Source organism: Belonocnema kinseyi, chromosome 5 (genome assembly GCF_010883055.1).
Source record: "Belonocnema kinseyi isolate 2016_QV_RU_SX_M_011 chromosome 5, B_treatae_v1, whole genome shotgun sequence".
Lineage (NCBI taxonomy): Eukaryota > Metazoa > Arthropoda > Insecta > Hymenoptera > Cynipidae > Belonocnema > Belonocnema kinseyi.
Genome location: NC_046661.1, coordinates 111,199,757 through 111,222,125, shown reverse-complemented (window position 1 = coordinate 111,222,125; position 22,369 = coordinate 111,199,757). Strand labels below are relative to the sequence as shown.

Here is a 22,369-nt window from a genome sequence, read left to right as displayed (position 1 = left end):
AGCGTGCCCAGAGGTAGACCGCGGAAAGAATGGTTAGAATGTGTGAATGAGACCCTAGTTAGAAGAGACATAAGAAGTCACAGAAACACGAGAGCCTGCATGCAAAAATGCATGGACATAAAAGAAGCTAGAGAAGGAAGCCAAGACAGGAAAGTATGGCGGCAAATAGTCAATGAAAAGAGTATTAGTAGAGTGAATGACGCCTGAAACAAAAGTCCTTGACTGCTAATGGACCCAAGTGGGGAACGTTACATAACGACTTCGTGAGGTTCTTCGCTTAGGGTGATTGGTAGAGAGATTGATCAGCAACCTGGGCCGGAGCAGTGTTGCGGAACGAACGTGTTATTTACTTAAATAGGACGAGAATTCTGGATCAATCTGAAAAATCTCTATCCCTTCCACACACTACTCCTTTCCCCTACCTTAATGGTGTAATAATAATAAATGCTGATGTCATTCACTTCGAAACTGCTCAGGCAGCAAGGTGTGTGTGTGTATTTGTGTGTGTGAAGTCGGTTCCTGTGAAATTTAAAGTTTTTTTATATTTTTTTCATGTAATATTTTAAGTAATATTTTTATGCGTATACAAAAAAATAATCAAAGAAAAGAGTTCATTATTATTACAGAATGTCTGAACAACAACAATAAAGTTATAATTTTTGTAAGTATATTTACAATATAATAATATGTTAAACGAAGCATCGATTAATTCGAGTGTTCTATACAATCTATAGGCAGAAAATCCTTCATTAGGCCGTGCTATGTTTGTAAGAGATAAATAGCTTTCGCTTTCGCAGAAAAAACGGAAGATAAAGCTTACATCGATTCCAGGTGAAACATTCACCGCAACAAAAATCAAACTTGCCAGATAAACTTTACATGAATCGCAGATAATTTCCGATTTTTAACCTTGCCTAGATAATCTTTCGTCTTATAATCGCTTCATTTTTATTCGAGATGTAGCGAGAATTACGATGCCGGCGCTATCTATCGTCGTTTAACTTCATTAAATTTGAGAGAAATGGGGATTCCCATCTGTCAGTTCCTTTTTTCTAAATGGTATTAAGGGCATGCTCTTCGGTGACCACGTGACCAAACTAGTCCCCGGTTATGAACATTTTTTTTGGTGTTCACTGCGTCCACACTAATTGAGATATCGTGTTTAAACTTTGACACATAAAATAAAAAGCACTAAAAAACGTTTGTATACATCAATATATTGATAATTTTAAAGAAAGTTTATTTATAAATTGATGGAATAGGATATTACCATTCGAGTTATAGCACTTTGCAGATCATTTTTGGTTTGATGCATTTTAGATTTTTTTATTCGCTCATATTGAGCACTGACACCAATTTTATACTAAATCGTCTAAACCTTGAAAAAAATTAATATAAGCAATAAAATTTGCACCTTCGTCGTAAACCTATCATTATTTTTTGGGCATTTTTAGCGATTTCTAGTGGAGAAAAAAAGAAACTTTGAACGTCGATAAAGTCGAGATCAAGTGACTAAGTTCGTTCATGAAATTTCGGTGTAAAATGATTTTCATTTTTATGGTCCTAAAAATAAAAGATAAATTTTAAATTGGAAACATAGCAACACCAGCAATGTGCTAAAATTTACTCGTCGGAGTTCTCCAACCAACTTCCATAATTCTTGACGTTGAATCGATCAGCTGATAACTATTGTTGACAGTGAATCAACCAGCAGGACTCAGCGTCGTTCTCGTCTTGTCTTTCGCCCCCGGGCGAAATTTTATTTTTGTTCTTGGAATTGTTTCATACCAGTACAAAAAATCTACAAGAATATATAACCATTAGAAAATTTTTATTATTTTCCCAAGATGCACATTTCTCAAGATGGGACTTGGACGAATTTTCGAGTATGACATTCTAAGATGTTCCTCGATTTTTTTTAATCGAGGCATTTACTTTATCGACGTTAAAAGTTAAATTCCTAATTCCTGTAGTATTTTACTCAAAAACTTTCTTCGTAATTATGAACATTTTGATATATACAAACGTTCCTTAGTGCTTTCGGTATAACTTCCTAAATCCTGAACACGATATCTCAATCCGTTTGGACGTAGTGGGGACCGAAAATAATGAAAATCATTTCATTCTCCACACAAAAATTTTATGAATAAACTTAGTCACGTGATCTCGACTTTATCGACGGTCAAAGTTTCTTTTTCTCTCCGCTAGAAATCGCTAAAAATGTTCCAAATATAACTCGAATGGTAATATCCTTTTTCATCGATTTATAAATAAACTTTCTTTAAAACTATAAACACATTGATGTATACAAATGTTCTTTAGTGCTTTTCATTTAATCTGTCAAATTTTAAACACGATATCTCAATCCGTGTGGACATAGTGAACACCAAAAACAATGCTCATATCCGGGGACTAGTTTGGTCACGTGGTCACGAAGAGCATGCCCTTAAAGAAGTTCCAATTCGTCTACAATAGTGTAATTTATTCAGGAGGAGATATATTAGTGACAACAATTTTTTTTCGTGTTTTCTGTTGTTAATTCTACATGTTTTACCGAAATTTGCTCACTGCAGCGTGACGCAGTCTACGAGTTCGGAATTATTTTCCTAACCTCGGTGAAACTTTCGCCGAAATATGTTTAATTTTTAACCGTTGCAAGTCTTTCCTGCAACAAATTTTCACTTTTGTTTTTTTCTGTGTTGTTTTAAATCTGATGTCCCGATTTATAGCTCGACTTAACTCATACTTTTCCGTTTTCACATTGCTGCTAAGGACGCCGTAGCACACGACAGTTTTTATTCCACCGTAGGATAAAGTTTCGCCAAATAGCATGTAAACTTAAACAGCGGGAAATTTTACATGCAATAAAATTTATCCTAATTTTTTTCTGTGTTAATTTAACTACGATATTTCTACAGCGACGTTTGGAGCCGAAAACTTTGCGTCTAACAACTAGGCGAATTGCTAAGGTTTTGGTAGTAGATGAACCGATTTTTAGAGCTACACCGTCATGAAGTGCCACAATTTCTTGCGCCGTATCTGCGATGAACATATATGTGAATTGTGCATTGAATGTACCGTAAATATCGACTAATTTAATTTTAATAATGTTTTCTTTTTGTATAATAGTGCGGTGTAAGTTCCATTTTAAGTACATTTTATTATAAAATACATTAATTTTATCCTAAAAACAAATTGTGTACTCATTTTGTTGCATCTTAAAATGTACCCTATTTTCAAACTATCCTAAAAAATCTTTAATTTCCCGCAATGCTATAGAAATATTTTTTTATTGATGCGTACCATTTAAACTTTAATTTCAACAAAAAATACATTAATTTTGGTCAAATAGAAACAAAATGGCAATTTTTTGAGAAATAAAAAGATTGTTCAAAAATCTTGTTTTGAATTTGATGTATGTTCATTGCTATACTTGTGAATTTGTATTAAAAACTGTCTTAACTGAATTCCTCCGAATTTCTACCCCAAAAAGTACCTACTATATATTAAATTTGGAATAAGTCGTTCCGAGATATTTAATTTCAAAAATGTTTAATCCTAAATCGCACTAGTGTCGTTACTACGTATGCTGAGTCGCGGTGTGGTTACTAAGGGTTAAATCATTTGCAAAAAGATCGGGCATGATATTTTTATGTGTTTTGGTGAGCAGAATACGAATCTGAGACTAGTTTCCCCCTAACACATTGTGGTTTTCCCCTAGACGTAGAAAATTCTTTAGAAAATCAGCATTAGTTCAAAGGATAATATCTTTATGTATTTTGGTGCTCTAAATACGAATCTCAAATAAATTTACCCTAATCGGGGAAAACCCTGATGTTCTTGGCGAAAACTAATGTCCGTTTCGTATTCAAAACTCAAAAAACATAAATATATCATGCAAATGATTCCAATAACAAGGTTTACCATACTCTGATCTCTCGTACAGCCCATTTTTTTGTAAGCCTGTGTAATAAAACATAAATGAATTTTAATATTTAACAGTTGATTAATTTGAAATATGAATAGGTGAAATGAACTATAATTTATATAAAAATTATAATATAAATTGTTTTCAATTAAATAATTATAAAGGTTTATACAATTTTTTAAATTCAAAAATTATGTTTTTTCGAGTTAGAAAAGGAAAGGCTGAAGTTCTGTCACATCCTACCCCTTTTTTTATCTTGAATTATTCTTTATATTGATATATCAAATTTATACCCAAATTTCGGCACAACTAGTCGGATTTTTTGGGTACATGTAAACACTGTCATTTTATTAAGGCAATTATGAAATGTTGTTATTTGTCTGAGCAACGAGTGCTTTTAATTTGATTAATTTTTATGTAAAATACTATATTTAACTTTAAGCATTTCTTTTCCAAAAAATTTAGCATTTAACTCGGTAAATGTCAGCAAGAGGAAAAAGACGGGTCAAGACAGGCATTAGAAGGGTATTTCCGTTAGGACCTGATTAGAAGTTCTATCTAGAGCCCGGCTGAAACAGCAGTACGTAACTAGTCTGGCTCTCTCTATTGTTCCCTATTAGAAATAGGGAAAACTAAGCGAGGCGCTTCAAAATCCCGACCATAATTTCTACATGGGAATATATGTACTATAAAAGCGAGTTTCTTACGAATACTGGCTGTTGAAATTTGATGACTTGATCATTTTTTCTTCAATAGCGTTTTTTATATCTCGTGATCTGTTTGATCGACTGACCTAGTATTTTGAAGCAACGACTCAATGAAAACTCAATAAAGAGGCCCCTTCAAAACGAATGGAAGATTATCTACGAAAGCCAATTTAATTTTTTTTATTCACTTAAGACACGCCCGCATATCTAAAGTTCCATTGAAAAGGCCAAACGGAATCAATACGTGCTCAGAAATATTTTATACTGCAAGTCTGACCTTTTTTTAATTTCAATCGGTGAGAAATGGCTTACTAAACCAAGTTAGAAAAGTGTACTGATTAATCAGTGAACTTTACAGATTCACTCAGTTTAGAACATGTTTACTCGTTTCCCAATTCGAGTAATTATAGACAAAAAAATATTTCACTACAAATACTTCAATAATTGATAAATCGTCTTTTTATTTCTCCATTTTTCTCTTATATCAAGTGTTAAATGTTTCCGGTTATCCTTGAGAGTTTCGTGCACATTTTTTTATCGTGCCCTACCTGCGCAACGCCTATCATATCGATCTTTACAAGCTACGAAATATCGGACAGGGTGTGCTGCGACCTGACCCGATTTTCACTTATTTATTTAATTTTCTGATGCGTATATTCCAAGCACAGCAAATTCCAATTGATCAATTTCATCCCAATTGTAGAGTGTCAGTTGTTATGAGCTTTCGAAGATATAGGTTACATTCTTTTACAAAAATCATTAAGTTGCGACAAATACTTGAACTAAGTCAATCTAAAGAAAAACTTTTTAAAGTTAAAAAAAAAAATTTAGAGCCGCAGAGATTTATAGTCCAATATAGGAATATTAGAATTTTTCTACCACCCTGAAATAATTTTGTTTAAACATTCGTTGTTGGTCCTAGAAAGTGTCAAATCTTTCAGAAGTATAAGTCAGAACTAGGTAAATTTATACAAACTATTATGAAAAAAAATTCTTTTTAAGAGTAGAATTTTTTGTTTTGGCTAAATTAATTTTTTTAACTACTCCAGTTCAAGGTTCATCTTTCATTATAAATGCATCTCTTTCGCTAAGAATCCAACTGATCTTGATTCGGATTGATAATTCGACTGTCCGTGCAGAAATTCCAATTTGGATCTGATCGGGGCCAGATCGGGCAGAATTTGGCCCAAATCAGGCTATCTAGATGGGGCCAGACTCGAAATGAAACGCGGTGCCCGATCGGGGCCCAAGCGCTGCGCTCAGAAATAACCATACTTGGCCACGATCGGGCCCATATAATTTATTTTTCTTATTCTTAATTAAAAGGGATTCTTAAATAAAATAATATTAAAATCGAATATATCACCTCCTTAACTGAAATTTGAGAATATAAATATCAGGTTATCTAACAGATCGCGATATGAAAAAATTGGAGTATGTCAGACACTTTTTTTCGAGTAAACGGAAAAAGTCAAACAACGCGACATAACAGCCAGCATTTGTGTATGATAAACCATTTAAGTATTTTGCAATATATATTTGGTATTAATTTCTAAATTGAAGTTGCTTTCAATTTCTATATTGAACCTAATTGTGGAAAGTATCAAATCACCTAAAAATACGTGAAAATAAATATGTTTATGACGTTATTGTTGATCTAATTCGTTTTCACATTTAACACATGAAATATTACTTTTGCTACTTTTCTTATAAACAAATAACCTCATTTCGAGGTTAGGTTTCATCTTAACATTCTGAATAAATTTACTTATTATAGTCTTCAACACGTAATTCAGGAATATTTTGAAGTATACTATACCTACGCATTCGTCTTGTGCTCACTTTTGGCATTTTTTCCCACTTATTTTGTCACTTTTCCAAATATTAATGGAAATATTTTTGACGCTTGACACTTTACGTTGAAACTTGGGCGATTTGGAGTCAACCCACCTTAATCCCCGAAATTAATGGAGCGCCATCTACTGGCAAGCTTGGCTGTTAAGTCGGGCTCTAGACGGGGCCAAATTTAACAACCACAAAATTGTGTGCCCGATTTGGCCCAAATCGGAAATAAGGCAAACAGTTGGCAATTTCTGCACGGGTGTTTTGCCGAAAATTCGCATCTTTGGCTTGAAAATTTAACAATTTTGTCGAACAATTTTTTTCTTTTGGCTAAAAGCCTTTATTTAGTTAAAAATTTAACACTTTTGTTGAAAATTCGTCTTTTTGGTTCAAAAATTTATCTTTTCTAGCATACATTTTCCCGTTGTTAAAAATTAAATTTGTTGGTTCAAAATTGAACTATTTTGTTCAACATTTTTTTGTGCTGAAGATTATATTGTTAATTAAAAATTAAACTTTTCCAAGTTTTATTGAAATTTTATTGTTTTATTAGTTAAAAATTAACTATATAGTTTGAAATGGGCTTTTTTAGTTATAAATCATGTATTTTGTGGAAAATTCACCTTTTTGGGGAAAAAATAATTTTCTTGGTTGAAAAAAAATTCTTGGATATTCAATTCCTTGCTTCAAAATCAAATTATTTAGTTGAAAATTGATTTTTTTGTTGAAGATTCATGATTTTAGTTGAAAATTGATGAATTCTGTTAACAAATCTACCATTTGTTTAAAATATTTTTCCTCCATGACTAAGAAAACTTTTTTTGTTTAAAATTCAACTGAATTAACATTTAATTATTACATTTTATACTGCCTAAGGATGAAACTACTTTGATAAAAATTCATCTTTTTTGGTTGAAAATTCAACTACTTCGTTCAAAATCCGTTCTTTGTTAAAAATGAATTTTTTCTGAAAGATTCATCATCCTATCATCCTATCATAAGAAAGAGGTTGCGATATAATCTCAAGGCTGAAGCCACATTATCTCTTCAACTATTGGTTGGATTTAAACGCGCCGCCTATACTTTAAAATCGAGATCAACGAAATCTTTTATGCAACAAATTAGATTTAATACTTTTTTATTCAATAGCAGTATCTAAATTTGTGATAGTAAAAAGTAACTCAGAAATCAGTGACTATTCACTGAAAATATCATAGAAAACTTTTCAATTAAAAAGAATTAACTTTCAACAAAAGCAGTCTAATTTTCAACAAAAAATTTAAGTTTCGACAATATAGTGGAATTTTTTATCAAATTGTTGAATTCTCAAGAGAAAAAGATGAATTTTCAATCCAAAACGATGAATCTTGAACCCAAAAAGATGAATCTACAACCAAGAAGATTGTTCTTCTACCAACAAAATTAATTTTCCACGAAATGATTAATTTTGACCGGTTAGGTGAAAAACATGACCAAAAATACGAACACAAAAAATTACTGTTTAGCAAAATAATTGAATTTTCAACAAAAGAATTAAACTTCAAACAAAAAAGTTGAATTTTTAACCAAAAGACGAGGAGTTTTTAATAAAAAATATAATAGTAGGCTTTTTACGTGAAAAAAATTAACTTTGATCCAAAAATAGAAATCGAACTATTTTTGGTTGAAAAGTCTAGTATAATTTCTTCGTTCATAATTCACTTTTTTTAGTTAAGAATGCAACTTTCATGGATGAAAATTTAACTACTCCATTTTTCGAAAATTAATTTTATTGCTTAAAAAATCAACTCTTGGATCGAATTTTGAACACTTATCTTCAGTTTTTTTAAGGATTCATAATTTTGTTCAAGCATTCTACGATTAATTTGTTAAAAATTCGTTTCCTTAGTTAGATTCAACAGGTTTGTAATTTAAAATAACAATATTGGTACACCATAACAGGGTACACCTGGGTCTTTTTGATTGGGGCGTCTAATTTCTCCGTTTTACCCATTCTTAAATGTGATATTACGTAAAGCATGAGCTCCAATTGATGTAGTACGCTGAATGGCAATAAAATATTAATTTATTAATTAAAAAACACCCTTATAAAATAAAATAAATAAATAAAAAAATAAAAATGTGCCATCACCCTTGTTGATGGCAGCTACGAGGCTACTGAAGAGCTGAACCTTCTGGCATGCATACCGAAGAGGGGAAGGGAGGAGAAGCTTCACGCCCCGGTCAAAAAGACCGGTATACGGGGTGCAGGTTAAAATATAATCTATTACATGTTTCGTTGAGAATTCATATTTTTTAGTTAAAAAATAAACTACAGTGAAAATCGTCAATAGCCCTCCCTTCTATAGCCTTTCCGAGAATTGACGCCGCGCCGCACAGTACCAAGTATTACTGACATCTGAATAGCCTAAAAATCGGGCGACGACTGCCCACGTTAGTCGACGTTTTTTTTTTTTTTTGACGTACTGACGATTCAAATCGTAATAGTGGCGTATGTCACCGACAGGAAATTTATTCACGATTATTTTTTAAAAAATTCAATTCGGTTGAAAATTGACGAGCCGTCGATTATTTGCGCGACCAAATCCAAAATACCCCACTGTGAACCGCATGTCGGTGTAACAAGTGCTGCCCGGGGTGCGCGGGATCTGCGGCTGTCACTCAGGCGAGCAGTCTTGGTTTAAATGTAAACTAATTTATAATTTTTTTTTGGAGATTCATCATTTTAATTAAAAGATTCATCATTCTAGTTGAAAATTATTTAGTAGAAAATAAAATTATAAAAAAAAAGTTCTGAAAATTTAACGATTCCATTTTTCTTGGAAATTTATAATTTATAAGTTGAAAAGCAGGATTCCTTTTTTTTAAATCCCAATGTCACCTTTTATGGTAGAAATGTCATCTTTCTTGGCTGAAAATAAATTTTTTGTTAAAAATTCAACATTACGGTTTGAAAATTAACTTCTAACAATTTAGTTTCCTTCAAAATTCAATTGTGGGGAAAGTTAGTTTTTATTTAAAGTCGTGTATTGTGGGTAGAAATTGTTTATCCAACTCCAAATAAAAAATATCTTTAGTGTTTACCATGTTAAGAAATTTCATATGACTTTTATATTATTTCGTAAAATGCGTATATCAAAGTGGGGTGACACGCTATTTATACATTGGACGCAATGTAATAACATCATTGATAGATCTAAAGTGGCATCAGCTCGAAACATGTATGACAGTAAAAGATAAAGCGGATGACACTGAAAATTTATAGTACGCACGTTCTTGGACCTACACGTGTCCCAAATATAGTTTCTCACTATCTAAATTCTAAAAGACCTAAAGGGTCACTAAAACAAATCAGTCAAATATTTTGATTGATTACTAAATTTAATTGATTATTCAGTGACTAATTAGTGTAAAATGTGGTTCCCTGAATAAAATCAGTAACGGTTTGCACTGACTATTCATTAAATTAACAATATTATTCATTGAATTTTACTGATTAATCATTGAAAACGTTTAATATTTCGATACAGTAATTTCAAATTGAATTTAAAAGCTGCGAACACTACTTTATATTTTTTTGTAAGATTTCAAACCAGAATCAGTGAAAAGTGAGCCATTAAATCAAATCAGGACCTGACTATTCAGTGAAAATCAAACTGATTTTATTCAAATTCCATGTGATTAAAATTATTAACATTCACTGTTTAATCAGCATATTTGATTAATTATTATACAGCGGTTTTCACTGATTTAATTACACTTTGGGATTAATCCTTTAAGGTGTCGCTACGGTTCTGTGGTTCAATTTTAGATAAAAAAAGAGGAGAGTTTTTTTCGGAAAAGAGGAGCATTCAAGGAAATTTAATTTATTAGTACACATTTTTTATATCGCATCGCTTTCATACTGTAGCGCCTTTCCTTAAACCAGCTTTCTAGACATTTTTGTGCAAAATTTGTTGTAGCTAGTTTCGACCCATATCTTAAACACTTCAACACTTTCTATTTATAAAAATACATAAGAAAAAAACTATAATATCCAAGATTAGAAAATACATAAACAACGGAATTGAAAACTACCCATGTTGGATTTTTTAAATGCATTTTTATCAGTCGACAGATTTTGATTTCTTATTCTCATATTTTGTTTTTTTAGAGTATACTTTTCATTACAGAAGCCTAATTTCAAAATATTTTTCTAACTAAACTCAAATTAAATTAAGTTTAAGACAAAAAAAAGAGTTTTTGTTTCATTAGAAGTTTAAATAATGTTTCTAATGTATTTTGGTTATTGGTTAAAAGCTCTTAGATATTCAAAATATTTTTGAATTTCAGCTCCGAAAATATTTTAGTATAAAAAATAGAAATTAAACAAATTATTATTCACGAAAATGAACAAATTATGAAACTAGCAATTTTTGTAAATATTCAGTTTCCCAACATATAACACACAACTTCAAATTAATTGTAATTTATAGAGGTTCTTATAATATACGCCAGTTATTTAAATATTAATTTCGATTTCCAAAATTTTGTTTCTCTAACCACAACTAATATACTTTTCTATGATACTTTGTTTTTCGTATTTTATTGCATATTTTAAAAGTAATAAACATGAGTAAAAAATTATATTTATTTATTGCAGGCTTCACAGTATTTCCGATATTCCTCTTTTTTCCACTTTATCTCGTTTTCCACATAATTGCGAAATAAATTAATAGAACTCAATTAGAAAATCGAACGATGTTTGGTTGAAAAGTCTACTGTTGTGTGGAAAATGGTCTTTGTAGCTTGGAAATTTAACAATTTGGTTGAAATAATAACTATTACATTTTTCGTTGAGAAATCATCCTTTTTGATTGAAGATTCACCTATTTGGTTCCAATTTTTTTTTCTGTGCTGAAAAATCTTTTTTGGTTGAAGATTCATTTCTTTGGTGGAAAATTTTAATTTTTAGTTTAAATTTGACATTAACGGGTTACAAATTTAACTACTTTGTAGAAAATTCGTCTTTTTGGCTTGAAAATTTAAGTCCCTATCTAATGAAAAATCTAATTATTTTCCTTATTTTAAAAAGATTTTAAACTATAAAGATGTTTTTGATTTGCAACTACACTGTTAGAAATTTCTATAGCGATTTTACTATAAATGTAATGGAAGCAATATGCATATACGTGTCGTAAATTTAAAATACCATTATATTGTAAAATAATATACACGTATAGTAAAATACAGTGCATAAAAGTTTCAAGTTCCTTGATGTATTCAAATATTGTCAAATATTTAAAACTAAACTAATAACCTACAATTCATTGACTAAATTCTTATTTATAATCAAAGTGCAACGTACGGGTGAGATTTTCATCAAAATTCACTGCCAATGTCAGAATTTTTTCGTGAGTACTGCTGCTTTTAGGTTAGGTGTCTTCATTATGCATTTAATTGAACTTATCCACTTGAAACCCAGTGTAACTTATGTTCAACTAGAAACAAAAATAATGCTTTATTATTTAGAATTAAACGTTACTGCAAAAATTATTTTTAATTTGTATAAAGTGAAATTACCTGGCTCTTCTTAAAATTGAGCAATATACATGTATATTAAATTTACTACGCAGCCTCTTAATAACTATTTCATAGACCGAGTTCTTAGATTTACTATACAAATGTATAGTAAATGTATATTAAAATTGCAAAAATTTTTAACAGTGTACAGTATTGATTTATCTTTCGGGTTTAGCTTCTCGATAGAATCGTTAACTATTTTTTCGCCGTCGACGATGTTTATATATAAAAGCTACAAAATCAGTAAAATAAATCGTTCACGAAATATTTGAAACTGTTAATATCAAAAAGAGTTTTTTTAAATGGTTTTGTTTTCTAATGTCTCGGATTTCCAGTTATGATTCCTAAGAAATAAATCGAGAACTTGTGAAAAAGGCTGAAAAGGGGAAAATGATGTTTTTTGTTTAAATTTAAGGAGGAAAAAAGAGGATTATGTAAAAAAAGAGGATGGACTATGATCACTGCCTCTATATTCAAACTTTCTCTCCATAAAATATTTTTACATAAAATATTCTCGAATCAATAACTTTACCAAAAAAAGCTCGACCATTTTTTTCTGAATGCTCCATTTCATTTTCAATATCTGGTGACATTAAAGGAAGAGACGTTTAAGAAAATGTCAATCCTGCAGAGAAAAAAGGTGTGGAAAATCAGACACTTGTTTCTCAAGAGATTGACTGACCTTTATTCTTGAGTCTTCATTTCCATAACTCGTCGCGAAACTTGACAATACAATTCGTGTAATACGACAGAAAATATGATGTGGAACAATGAAGTGATAAGAAAAACGCAAAAAAATGTGTTAAATTGGAAACGGAAGCCAGGGGGCAAAAGAAGATGACGTTGTAATGTCAGACTGACATGTGTGTTCTTTGTTATGTGGGTTATCCTGGTGAAGATTGCGCCAGGGTTGAAAATGGGTCGCCCTTCAAACAATTCGAACGCCCCAAGACCTACCCTAATTGGCCTAGGAGTAGATTTAGATTGACCCCTGCGGCTTGAAACAACAAAAGGGGAATGATCAAATCTAAACCTATTCAAAGAAATTACAGGGTGTGTTCATTAAATAGAAGTACCCTCTAATTGTAAGTCTAGCTACTTATAGTTATGTCGTTAATTTCTTTAAGCAACACACATGTATATAAATAAGTATCAAAATAAAATTTTAGCTGGTTCAAGCACAGAACATGGTTATTATATGGAAAACAAAAATCATTTGGTGGATGGAGTATTTTGTTGATTCAAGCAAACAATTTAGTTGGTTCAACTGTTAAATTAACCCAAATTTCTTCGATTTAAACAAATTGGCCACCATTTTTTTTTTTAATTTTGGATTTTTCAATTTATTCAATAGCCAAACGTATTGTTGACAACTTTAAGAAATTGCTTTTTTTTGTCCATTAAGATGGCCGCCAGTGAGAGAAAACGAATGTTGAAAAATAAGGACAATCGAAAATATGTATGATCGAAAATGTTCAAATGAATCGAATCGTTTGCCTAATTTATAATTTTTTGAAAATGTGCGGAAAAAATGTTGCTTCTTTTTAGATCGATTCATATTCATACATTTTGGAAAAACTTTAATATGTCGATCAAACCTGAGATTTCTTCAGCTTGAATCAAAGATACCTTCTATCATTGAGGAATATTGGGATTTTGGTTCTACTAAATTTAATCGCGATTTTGACATATTTTAAAAACCACAACATTTTTTCGATGAAAGCAATATAATGACCTATTTATTTAGTTACAGATGAAACAATTTCAGGTACGGCATATTCAACTTCTTTTAAAAAAGTGTGCATTTAGCTCAACCACAAAAAATTCCAATTTAAGCAAAAAACTTGTTGAATTTATAATTTTGTATTATTGTTCGCCACCATAAAAAGGACATAAAAGGATGTCATCATAATTTTGAAAAATAGAATTTTTTTTTTAATTTCAAAAATGTGATTTTTTTACTTTTTTGGGATGTCAAACGATAATTTTTTTCCCCTTAGCTCAAATGATACGATTAATATAAGCCAAAAAACTTTACTTTAAAAATTCCCTCACTTTTACTTTATTTATTCCTGACTATTTATATTCAAAGACACGCACTTTAATCTAGTAACATTTTTAACATATAATATTTTATAAATGGAAAAAAGCATACTTATTTACTCCAACCAAAAAATATCACCTTTTTAACACAAAAGATTAATTTTCTACCAAAAAAGAGGCATTTTCAACAAAGTAGTTAATTCTGCAACAAAATAATTAAATTTTCAAACTAAAAGTTGAATTTGAAAACCTATACAGATGTATTTTCAAACAAATAGTCGAAGTTTCCAATAAAAAATATGAAACTTTAACGAAGATTAGTTACATCTTCAACGAAATAATTAAATTTTTTAAGAGAGTTCAATTTTCAAAAAAAAATAGAAGTATTTAATCCAAAAGGACGAATTTTCTGTCCAAATGGACCAACGTTCAACATAAGCGTAGAATTTTCCACCAAAAAACATGGATTTTTAAGAAAATCATATGTAACTATGTAAGTATAGTTTAATTTTCAACATCAAAACATGAATTCTCAACAAAAAAACGTAGTAGTTGACATTTCCACCAAGAAGGATGGAAATTATACCAAAGTATATAGATTTTTGAAACGAAAAAAAACGAATTATTATTTGAAAAATATCAATTTTTAACATAGTATTTCATGTTTTACTCAAGCAGTTGAAATTTAAATTAAAAAAGATCAATTTTCAATTAAATAGTTAAACTTTGAATTAAAGAAATAAATTTTACACTAAAAGGTTTTAATAAAAAACAGTTTAATTTAAACCCAAACAACAAATTTTTCAATCCAACAGTTGCATTTTTATCCAAAAAAGATTAAGCTTCTACTAAAACAGATGAATTTTCAAAAACAGAGACGAATTTCCAAAAAATTAGATGAATTTACACAGACAGGCAACTGCAAAAAAATAGAAATAGACATTAAAAAAACAAAAATTACAACCAACAAAATTACACCAGTGTATCCCGACAAACTTCATATTTAAAATTTCCCAAAATTTTAAATTTATTATACTCAAAAGTTATTTAAAGTGCATCTTATAAATTTATTATCTTTTGCAAGTTTTTCCTGATTTCCCGATTTTTCTTGACCTATGGCTATCCTGTAAAAGGATGTAAATCAAAATTACAACATGAGAAAAGATTAAATAATTGAGAATGGTTACTTACTATCATAATGAGCGAAGCATATGCAATTTTTAAGCTGAGCTCTCAATATCAAAGTACTCACCTGAAACAGTAAACAAAATACAAAGGTTAGTCATATTGTCATACAGGCCGTTAAATTCGAAGACAAAATTCCCCTTCATTTTCCAGTTCGCAAACATTTTTTACGATCGTCCAAATTTAAAAAATTTGAACTCATAGAGCTAAAATTTTTTTATTTGAAGTAATCTAATTTGATCACTCAAAAAAGAAGTCCTTTGAATCTTAAACTTTTAAAATTCAAGCTTTAATTTTTGTGGTTATGGCGATGAATAATTTACAACTATAGAATGAATGATTTAAGGTAGTTTTCGTGCCAAAAATAAGACCTTTGAAAAAATATGTTTTTCTCTTTTTCAAGAATGGTTGAATTTTAAAAATGATGGCTTATTTTTCAGGGATGACATATTCTACGTCTCTGCTGATTCCAATTTCAAAAATTATTTCTAGGGTTAAAAACATAAAAACCATCTTTTTTGATAAGAATTTTAGTAAACAAATAACTATACTTTAAAATTATCGACTTATTTTCAAATTTAAAAAGGTAGAATTGTGGTCAATTTGTTCTCTCACAAAATAAGACACGATTGATTAAAATTCAACCAATTATAAAGAATCGAATAGAAAAGACAGAAAGAATAAATTAAATCACAATATTCTTTAAGAGTTTCAAACTTTTTTATTAAAAAGAATGCATTTTATGAAACATCCGTGCAGAAATTTTGGTGGGATGCCGGTCGGGCCCCGATAGATAAAAATGTGGGCCCGATAGGGTAATCAATCTAGCGCCAGACCGTAAATGAAACGCCCTGCCTGACAGGGCCCAGATCTGGACATCAAAATGGGGGCCAGATATGGCCCGTTTAATTTTTTAATTCTATAATTGGTAAAATTTCAAAAGTTTTATATTAATACTTTTTTACCTTTGTATTTGGAAAAAATTCAATTTTTCAATGTTCTACATTATATCAGATTTTCATTATTTTATACAAATCTACATTACATTATCTGTTGTCCTGCTTGAATTTATCGAAAAGAGTTTGCATTTCGAAGAAAACTATAATGTTACTAACCCGGAAATTCATACATTTGTTATAAGCTAATCTCATTACGGATTCATTAAGGATATAAGAAAGCTCACCAACAATTATGTGATTCCGAAACCACAATCTACTTTTTGCTTTTGGCATTTTAAGTTTGATGAAAGAAAAACAATATCACGACGATAACAGAAAACTTGACATAATCTTGTCTGACCTAACCCGACCCGACGTGGTTCTGACGCGAACCACACCATCAAAAATTAACAAATTGAATATAGAAACCTATTGAGCAATTTTGAATTAGAAAAGTCGATAAAATACTCTAAAAAGTTATGTAAGACTCAAAATTGAAAGCCATTTAGGTAGAAATAATTCCATAATTTAAAACATTATGTTAATGTTATTGATGCTTGAATAATTTTCATTCGAACTTATACAATTTGATTTGAAGTTTTGAAACCCTTGGTAGCTAAATAATTTAAAATTAAAAAATATTCCAAGACAAATAATTTTTAATCCAAAACTTCAAAGTGGGGCAACATAAAATTGAAATCGTTTAAATTTCTAGAATTTTGCAAATTGCAAGTCTTAATTGTTCATCATGGACGATTAAAATTTGAAAAAAGTGCTTGCCATTTTTAATTCTGAAAATGCAATACCAAAAGGAACAGAAAATAAAGAAATAAGAAAATAAAATAAAAGAGGGGCGGAGAAAAGGTCTAAAAAAGGGGGAAATGAGGGATACGATAGCAGTATACAAGAAAAAAGATGAAAGTGCTTCAGAAGAGCAGGGGGTTGAGGGTTGAAAGTAATTAGTCGCTTCACGGGAAATACAGCCAGTAATGAGGCACGACCGGATCGCATTTCCTGGACGTTTGCACTGTACCAAGCGAGGTTATTACACTTTTTTATTGTTCCATTGTGCGACTTCCTCGAGAGGAACAAAGTAGATTTCAGATGACAAAAATAAAGAACAATTAACTCCCGGATGTTGAATTTTTATTTTAAAACACGGACGAGATTTCTTTCCAAGGTTATTTGCCACTGATAATAATTATTAAACGCCACACTTAAAATAAGCTTGTTTTTTGCGATAAAAAAAGTTTTGTTAGTATTTGCGCAAGCAAACTTTTTTTGTCCTACCAAAATTCAACGAAACATTCGTTGACTTAAGAAAAACAATTTTTCGTTTTGTTGAGATAAGTAAAATTTTGTTGGGTAAACGAAAGAGTAGGATCGCAAAGCTCAATTTTCAAAACTCCCTGACTTTTCCTTGATTTTTCAATTTTCTTGAGCATTAATATTCAAAAACCAGAATTTCAATATTGTGAAATTTTTTATATAAAATCTTTTATTATTTTATAAACGGAATAAAATAATTAAAAAATAATAAAATCATAGTCAAATCTATTTTTTTCAACCAACAAAGAAGACTTTTTTACCGCAATTGTAAAAAAATTAATTTTCAACAAAATACAATTAAATACGGCTATATGAACCTACTTTCAAAAATGAAGAATTATTGTTATTTGATTTTATATTGCAATTAGAAAAAAAAATTGAGCACTCTCTCGAAAAAAATGTCTAGTATCAGCAGATTTTTCCCTGTATATAAAAATTTCCTAACACTAAATTTTTGATTGAATTTTCCATTAAAAAAGAGTAGTTTTTAACAAAATAATTAAATTTTCAACCGAAAATCGAATTTCAAAACAAAAAAGATCGAACTAGAACCAAAAACAGTTGCACTTTTAACTAGATAAATACATTTTTTAAAAAGACAGTTGAATTTTAAACGAAACAAGATGAATTTTGAATCTAAAAGGAACAATTATCTGTAAAAATAGACGAATCTTCAAGCAAACAGTTGACAATTGATGCCACCAGGAGGAGAGGATTTTTTATGACCCGTAAATTATTTCAGTACTCGTCGAAAAAGTCCCACTTCTCCCTCTTGGCAAATTACGTAAATTTTTTCTAGCATTTCCGTAGCCACGATATTTAAACAATTTAAAGGTGTGTTTTTTATAATTTGAATAAAAAAACGTCTTATAGTCTGATTTAAGTTTTTTATGTAATTTTCGATATAAAAAATTTCTAAAATGATTGCATGTAAAAAGCAAACACGTGCAATTATTTCCCGCAGTTTTATATCTGCCTGGATAAGCGCGCGCGCGAAAAACGGGATGGGGACGCCTAGAACATTTCCCCATGGTCCTCACATTCAATTTGTACCTTCGTTACTCGTCGTGTATTTTCATGAGCTATCCCCTTAATTTCCGTAACGCGACACCGAATAGACTCGAAAGTGAACTAAGGGTCGGGGTCATGAATGTGGAAAAGGGGGAAAAAAACAAGGGTGGATTTATGATTTCATCATTATTTCAAACAAAAAAACAAAACTAAGAAAAAGTTCACAAAATTAGTTTCATCATTAACATGTTTGAAGTTAATGTATAGAATTCCTGAAAATAAAAACAAGAATTTAACGACCCGTATTTTTTCTAATTGCAATAGAAACATTTTAAAGCGCCCGAGTCGAAGTTTCGTCGTCAGTTTCAACTTCTTTACACGTAAGCGTTATTCAATGTAAGGTAAAAATATTAAAAACCGTAGTTTCGACTTCTTTTACCTTCAACGCTGCAACCTGACAAAGTTGATCTTACTGATTTAACCTTCATTTTAACTTCAAACCATGTTGTCCCATTTCAACTTCTCTTTCAACGTGATGATTGTTTTCAGGAGAGTTACTCAATTGTAATGAATTTAAATTTCAATACACCCTTCACCCACTCAAGAAAAGGGCACCCCCGATGACCTAACCCTTGGTTGTGCGAATTGAAAAAAATGTTCCATAAAAGTATAAGTATTTTGTAATGAAGAATTTGGATGGGTCTACTAAGTTCTAAGCCTTTTATTGTCACTTAAAGATAATATGTTAAGACAATACTTGTATAAAAGTACTGCAATCATGAGAATATTCGTACTTTTCTAAATTGTTAAGTAATGTATTTGAAAATTTTTAAAATAAAAACATAAATATATTAAAAAGAATAAATAAAACAGCTAGTTAAAAGAGAAGATGAAATGGGATAACATGGTTTGAAGTTAAAATGAAGGTTAAATCAGTAAGATCAACTTTGTCAGTTTGCGGCGTTGAAAGTGAAAGAAGTCGAAACTGCGGTTTTCAATAGTTTCACCTTGCATTGCATAACGCTTACGCTTTAAGAAGTTGAAACTGACGATGAAACTTCGATTTACTTTATAAGGGCGATAAATATCTGTATTTCATTATCTAGTTTAGCAGGATGGAATATCCCCGTGCTGCGGCGCCGGAGACCCGTGTTCGATTCCCACCAGCTTTATATTTTAATCGCACTTTTCTGTTACAGCTTGTAATATAATATTGCGGAATGTATATAACAATATATAAACTGTAATCATGTGTAGTGCACAATATAATTTAAATAAATATAATAGTTCGAAACAGCTCAAAATCCCATAATAATAAGAGTCTAAATTAACGTCGTATGCTTGTGAAAAGGATACGTGTGTTCTAACCTTCGACGCGGCGCAAGTTAGGTTTTTTTTTCGTCTGCTAATCTGACTGCACCAATTTTTAACAAAGTCGCTTACTAAATTAATGCACCGTTCTCTACATTACTTGCTGCTTTACTAGTTATTACTCGAAGTTGTTAACATTACAAAAGTTCTTATATGTCACTCCATTGAAAACTAAAAAAAGTAAAATCTAGTCTGATTTTTAGCAAATATTGCAGCAAAAGGTTTCTCCGTGTATTCCTTAATGATTGCGAAAAACGCTGAAATGAAGATCAGACCACAATATCGTTTCACCTTCATTTCAACTGCAAAACTGGTAAAAACGGTAATAACTACAACTTTTGAAGTCGAAATAAAGGCGAAAATACATTAGCTGACATTGAGACTTTAACTTCATCTCATCTTCATTCAGCTTCATTGATGAAAGTGAAAGAAGTTGAAAGTGACGACGAAACTTTGACTCGGGCGGTCATCCAAATTTGTTCCTAATATTCTTGGTTTTATTTTAAGGAATTCTACACATTTACTTGATTATTGGACGTTAAATAGGTCTGTAAATATTATTTTAATCTCATATAAATTTCTGAAATTTTTTAATGTTTCAAATTATCATTTTAATTATCTTTTTTTAATGCGAGAGGTTTTTTTTTTGGGGGATGTGCAAAAAAATTGTGTTCGCTCAGTAAATGTTTTGAACATAACCTTAAAAACTGCCAAATTTCATTCCATTATCTTTCTTCCAAGAATGACGGATACATAGAAACAAAACCGGAGGAACGAAATATGTTGCAGGCAGTCATTCAAGCAGGGTAACAGCTAATAGCCAACTAAACACTCCAACTTGAGGTAAACTTTCCGCGGTTACAGGGCTGTGACATGCTGCATCTAACAAAGTCCGCCGAAGCTATCTGCGGTAAACCATGGAAACTTTGCTCAGTTTGGGGTACCAACTTCTCGTTTAGCTTGCTTGACCAATTACTGAAACATTTCGTACCCTCAGTTTATTCTGTGTAGAAGATTTTCTAATTTTAAATGTTTAGACAAAATGAACCTATTTTTTGTTTCCTATCTGGACATAAATGCCTAAAAATCACATATTGCGCAACTTTATAGAAAGTACGGCATGTAAATAATCAGCTAACATGAAATGTGGTTAACGTATCGGAATTGATTGGAATCTCCAGTAGAAGGTACTTCATTCTTGGCAGGAAATTCTGCATAAGAATGTCATTATTACCTACGCATTACAATGCCATTCGTTTGTCTTACCACAAAACTATTTGCGAGAGCATAAAATTATTGATAAAATTGTCAGAAATAGAAAAAATACTACAGGCAGACACTTAATTACTTACTTTTTCTTTAAAAAATTAAAATATCAAGTTTAAACAATTTTTAAAACAATAAATAGTAATTTTGAATTGAAAACGTTCCAAATCAAACAATTTCAAGTCAGGTAACATTTTTTTTTAATTCCAATATATTTCGTATGATATCAGATAATAATTGCCTGATGAATCTGAATTATTCAATTATATAGGAATTTAAATTCAAAGAGTTTTAAATCGAACAAGTTTATACTTAGTTGAATATTCTTTAAATTTAATGATCTAAGGTAAAATTTTCGGAAATAAGTCAATTTCAAAACGTCAAGAATTCAGTTATTAAAATTTTCGAAAATTAGATAATTTAAAAATCAATGGAATTCAAATTGTAATATTCTTAATTAAAATCTTTTAAAATTAAATAATTTAACACTTTTAACTTTTGAATTTAAATAATTTTTTATTCGAAGTCTTTAAAATTTTACAATTTTAGAAACTAGAAGGAATGTTTCAAAGTCCAAGATAAAAAAATTAATTCACCGTTATTTTCATTGGACAAAGTATAAAAATGTTCAATGTAAAATCAAATAATTTAATTAATATAAAAAACCGTTCATACTGAAAAGTAATTTAAAATGGGAAGCTGCAAAGCTAAAAAAATGTCTGCAACGAACGGTGAAAATATTTAATGCTGAAAAAAAAAGTTTAGTCATCAACAGCTGTAATAATAAACCTTGTTTAAATTAGGCCCCTTTAGAATTTCAACTATTTCGTATAAATTTAAATAGTTTAAATTTTTGTAATTTAATATTTTTTACAAATATAAATTGGTTGTAATACTTTTAACCATTAATTTAAACTATTTCAATTTTAGTTGCAAAATTAAAACTTATGAGAGGGAACAATAGAAAATTTAGCGTTAACATGTAAACTCTGAACTTATTAAAGATATTATCGACTGCTAAGTTATCAATGTCAGATAATTTCATTTTTGTCTACATTGACTTTGAACGACACGATTTTTAGCTTTTTAATTTCAAATCGTGTAATTTTTAACATTTCATTAAAAATTATTATTTGTTCTTTAAAGTCTTCAACTAAAAATCAGACATTTTTAAGATATTACATTGA

General features: G+C 30.2%; 1 protein-coding gene across 1 annotated transcript in view; it reads right to left on the bottom strand.

Annotated features, from left to right (window-relative positions):
* LOC117172695 (unc-112-related protein) overlaps nt 1-22,369 on the bottom strand; it is a 208,235-nt gene that overhangs the window by 77,602 nt on the left and 108,264 nt on the right. The gene's annotated exons all lie outside the window — the stretch shown is intronic.